The sequence below is a fragment of the Arachis hypogaea genome, chromosome 4, assembly GCF_003086295.3.
Source record: "Arachis hypogaea cultivar Tifrunner chromosome 4, arahy.Tifrunner.gnm2.J5K5, whole genome shotgun sequence".
Lineage (NCBI taxonomy): Eukaryota > Viridiplantae > Streptophyta > Magnoliopsida > Fabales > Fabaceae > Arachis > Arachis hypogaea.
Window position 1 is genome coordinate 4,127,017 of NC_092039.1, and position 6,012 is coordinate 4,133,028.

Here is a 6,012-nt window from a genome sequence, read left to right on the forward strand (position 1 = left end):
GATTTTTTGATGCATAGATATTTAAATTTTTAAAAATTTAAAAATACATATAAGTTTTTAATCTTCTTAAAATTTAGATACACGAATCTCTCATGTTTACTTAAATCTGTCAGACGCAATGAAAAATCAAATGTAACTTCTATTATAAATATAGATACACATATAAATTTTTTTTTAAAATTAGACAAATTAAATTTAGAGATCAATATATTCAAATTTTAAAAGAATAACAAATTTAAATATATTTTAAATTCTCAAAAACTTAAATATCTACAAACTAAAAAATTAGAAATCAATTTATCTTTTTTTTTTTCATTTGTTGAGCTTGTAATAATGAGCAGTGTCCGTATGGGAACTGGGCCACTGGGGTGCTTTGTTGCCGTGAGAAGGAAAGGGGCATGTGGATCCCACGTGCAAGTTTAATTTCTCTACGGGAAGCCCCACACACATTATCTACATCGTCGTTTTCTTGCAGCCGCATCATTATTTTTTTTTTATTTTTTTTTGGATTTAATTCAGAAACATTAATTTATCAAAGTTTGGAACAGAGAGTATATATAATACAGTTCTATTATTTGGCCAACTTATCAAGCCAGAATTTCCGTGCAGTTTTAATTTGTACTAAATCGTATGACGGTTTTTTTTTCTCTTTTTTAAAATGCACTTCGTATGGCCTGCTGTTTGCTCATAAAAAATTACAGCTAGACCTTCTTTGTGGAATCCGGAAATTAATAATTAACTACTACTCTTTGAGACAAGCCTTATCTTTCACCTTTTCTTTGGTTCTTCTCCATTTCTTTCTTTATTTATTAAAGTAATGGATTTATTTATTACTTTGCTTTTCTTTTTTTTCCCTTTTGCTAAACTATTATAGTTTTCTGATGGACTAGAATATTAAATTAGTTACCTTGTTTTGCATATATAAAATAAAAATTCCTAAAAACATTAAATATATAGTACGTGTTTTGCATGTTAATAATTATACCACCGACTTCAGTTAATGTCTTGATAAGAAATTGTTAAGGTTCAAGCTTATTATTGGGTTAAAAAAATCAACTTAGGTGAATCGAGTGATCAACTTACTTATCCGTTTAAGTAAGTATTCCAGGCTTAAATCTTGTTTTATATATACAATAATTCATTAGCCAATATCAAACTCTTAAATAAAGTTTAAATCTGCGACTAGTTAGTCATTGATTTATCCTATTAAAAAATACTCTGGATAACCAAAAAATTATTGGATTCAAAAAGGTTAATTCAGTAATTCATCAGTTCATTGGTTACATTATTGGTGCACACTCGCATACAAAGTGAACCTAACATACAAAATGTAAATATAAAAAAAAAAAGAGAGAAATGAATGATTCACAAAGTAAAATTCTGTAAACGAAAAAATTTTAATAATTAAAACAAATTAACTAAAAATAATTATAATTTATCTTATTTAATTTTATAATAATTAATAAAAATTAAATAAGACAAATTCTAACGTTTTTGTTGTTGTCATCTTAATATTATGGTTATGTAAATATACATTTGCATTATCTACTATAAATGTAGACTGCTTAAATTAGTGATAATAGACTATTAGACTATATATATAATTCCTTGATAAGATTTAAAGTAATCAATAACGAACTAACAATTTTGATCTAATACAATGGTCCTAATCCTAAAATTATAGCTATGACAATGACGTTTATCGTTGACAAAATGAACTACTTAATTCTTCTATTGCTAATAATCATTGCATGTTAGAAATTAACAATAGCACAGCTGACTCATCAAAGCATTTATTTTTCTTTTATATATACATAAAAATAGTATTTTATAAATTATGTAAAAAGAACTGAACATATCCTAAAATTTTGAGTTTTTGACCTCCAATATATTCTTTTGAAAGAACAGTATGTGGTGCAAACGAAATGAAGTAATGAACCCTTTGTCTGTTTCTATATAGCATGGCCACTGACCCAAAATTCCAAAAATAATAGCCTGACTTATGATTTGTACTTAAAATAATGTTGGGATCACATGAATCAATTAGAGTTTGAGTAAGTTCAACGGAACAAACAGTATGCATTGAACTCTGAAACAAATTATTGGAAAAGAGCATCGTATTTATATATTCAAAATTTCAAATCGTGCTATCACTTAAACATTAGTTATAAGTAGGGTGTGCATGGTCCGGTCCGAAGATCCAGTTAAGTCCCGAACACTTTAAGGGTTATTTTGGTATAATTTTACCGGGTCTTGAGTCGGGTAAGGGTCTCAAAAATGAATTCGGCCATTATTTCGGGTCGGGTCCGGGTCATGGCTCGGGTCGCCCAAAGTCGGTTCGGTGGCCCGATCATCATACACAATTAATATTTTGTGTTATTAGTGATGGATGATGGCTATTCTTATGTAGAATTTAAGTATTGTAAACCTTAATATTTTGTGTTATTAGTTATTATAAGACTATAAGTTAATGTTTTATATTTAAAATGCATAAGATTTTAGACTAATGTATAATATTGTGTTATTTATATTGATTTAAATATTTAGTGTTATTAGACAATATTAGTATTGATTATGATTATGCTTTAATTTTAGAGAAGAGTTGGTTCTTGTTATATTTTTCTAAGTGAATTTTACCATGTAAAATAATGGTTGAAGTCTTAGAAATTTGGATATTTTCACATGCTAGCTTATAAGAAGGTGTCAAGGTAATGTAGTGTTAACGGCCTGGTTTTTACCCGGTATAATCGTGGCCCGAAAGTGTATAGGTTTCATCGAGTTTAGGATCGGATTCAGATCTAATAAATAGATTCGGTATATATTTCGGATCAGATCTAGATCACATCAAACCCGGTTTCACCCGACCCATGCACACCCTTAGTTATAAGTATAACTTATAAGCCAAAATAGTCAACAAATATCTTAACGAGTCTCAAAGTTAAGTGTAATAGGGATTAAAAAAATTTTATATTTACAATTTCGAAATATATTCTTGAGTCATTAGCCAATGCAAATATAAAAACTTTTTAACCCTTAGTTGTACAAAAAAAGGTTATTCATATAGCATTAGTTATCATAAATAGCATAACGTTGTTTTATAAATATTTATTGTATTTTTGAGAAAATTTTAAAATTCATTGTCAAAATTTTTTATTTGTATAATTATTCTATATAATTGACGATATTATATGATAATTAATATTTTAAATATTTTAGCTACAATTTAATTTTAAACTAATTTGTTTTACTTTATTGAAGTTGTGTTGTACGTAAAACGTTACTTTTAGGAAAGATACGTCAAAGCTTTTGTATATAAAATTTAAAAGCTTTACCAATCTTATCAATATATACTAAATATCCATTTTTTTCCCCTAAACGATGAAAGATTATATATAAATTTTCGAATATATCAAGGGGCAACTTAATAATATCTCCCAAAAATTTCATTAATGAGGGTGTTTCCACTTTCCACAAGAAAATATTCTCTATTTCTCTCTTTTTTGTTTTTGTTGTACTGAATATGGTTGGGCCGAAATAAAAATTCAAAGACATTACAATTACAAGCCCATGAGAATACTAACTACTATGTTTGGAGGTCCAACTCAAAACCTTGGTCTAGTAAAGAGTAAAGACAAGAGCCTGACCCAAAAAAAGTGACAAGAGAAATCACAATTCAAGCGAAGACCTGATTTATATAACTGCCTAAATGTATTTTTAATTATATAAAAATTTCATTTTTTTTTGTATGTTTTTAACTTCATCATGATTGACCAAAAAAAAATTATTTTTAAAGTTAAAATATTTTTTTTATAAAAACTAATTCAAACACCTTAAAATTACCTTTTAAACAATTCAATTAGGCATCTTTTAAAAATTGTACAATATTCAATTTTTTATCACAATAATTAAAAAAAAAGTAAAACAAAAAAATTTAAATAGATTTAGTATCTTTTTAAAATTGAATACACATCTAAAATACAAAATAAATAAAATTTAAAATTTCTGTTTCAGTTTTATTATTTTTAATTATTAACAGATTATTATTTAAATACACTTCTAAAAATATGAATTTATTAAAATTGAAGATTTTAATTCGTCCGTGTGATTATTCGTCCGCGCCGCCGTCCTCCTCGGCGCCGCCGCGTCATCCCCAGCGCCATTCATCCGCTTTGCCATTCCTCTGCAATCCCGTCGTCCGCCTCGCTCGTACTTGGCATCGCCTTCCTCCTCGCCGTTCAGTCCACAACCTCGCTTTGTCCTACTCCTCGTCGCGTTAGTCCTCATCAGCGTCGCTAATCCTTTTTGCATCGGAAGTGGTTGGATGTTTTTAAGAGAAAACGATTAATAGTTAACCGTATGTAGATTTAGTTATTCAATCACATTGATTTTGCATGCCATGTATAACATCCTAATTTGTATTGGAGAATTATTTAGGTAGAAGAATAACTTAAAGAATCACGATCCTCAAATTGTCAACACTGTTATATCTACAATTACAGCCACTACCAGAGATGGATCTAGAAGGGATTATAGGCTTTGCCCCGCAACTTTTTTTGAACAAAGTTAATAATTATAAGGATATAAAGTTATTATATATTATATTATTTTATTTAAAAAATAGAATAAGTAATTATCTTAGATAAATAATTAAATTATTAAAATTAAAAATAAGTAACAATCTTTAAATTGAAAAAAATATTATTGAGTCAATCACTTTTCAATTAAATAAATTTTTAAATTTTTTTAAAAATATTTTTTCTCTTAATTTTTCACCTATTATTATATAAAATTACTTTAATATTTATAATAACTAAAAAAATCTTTATATATTTTAATACATAATAAAAATAAATTATTTTAAAATTTATTTATTTTCTCATGATATTATATTAATAACATACATATTACGTAAATTTATTAAAATAATTATATTTTATATATTTTATTTATTCATGCATATAATAAAGTTATTAGAATAATTTATATATATTATTTTATAGTATATTTTTTTATGATATAAAGCATAAAAATATAACTGACTGTCACAATAATACTCAACAAAATATACTAATAAAACATAAATAATTTTTAAATTTTATCAAATCCAAAATGAAAAAAAATTATAAGAACTAAGATAATTTTTTTTTATTTAACAAGCACTTATTAGTATTTTTTAATAAAAAAATATTAATTATGATTATATATATTAATAAATATATAATATTATATTTAATTATATAATACTTTAATTTTTGGCTCCTCCTCTACTAAATTTCTAGATCTATCTCTGACCACTGCAAGGGTTAAATTTTTTTTAATGATTTTAAATATATTTTAGAAATATTTTGTGTATCACTTCATAATTTTAGGTGTGTTACAATTATTTTTTAATTTTTAAATTTAAATTTTAAATTTATGATTTTGGATGTGTTTCAAAAATATTTTCTATATAAGTTAATAATTTTAAATGTGTTACAATTGAAAAATAAATTACGGCCACTATAAGAAAGAAGCAGAGAACGAGATAGAAGAATAGAAAAAAGAAGAAAATCGTGTTACAGAGAGAGAAAAAACGTAAAAGAAGAAAACAATAACTAACTATGAAGTGGGTAGGAAGTGAAAAAAATTTTAATTTTTAAAATTTAAATTAATTTTAATTATAAATATATATCTAAAAATAAAAATATATTTTAATTAAAAAATAATTAAATAATATTAAAAATTGACTAAAGGTTGAATTTTATTGTACAAATAACATTTTTTCCTTTTAAAAGCCATTAAGTAAATCCAAATCCAAACTCAATTTAATATAATAGAGTTTGATAATAGAGTTTGATAATCATGATTGAAAGAAACCAAAAAATCCACATTTCACAATTTTTTTTCCTCGGTACTAGTCATCACCCATCTTCAATAAAAAAAGAGATGTAAAAAAAATGGTACAAATGAATATAATTTACAAATATCACTTTATTGCGAGTGTGAAGTAACAAGATCTAATTAAATTTAACG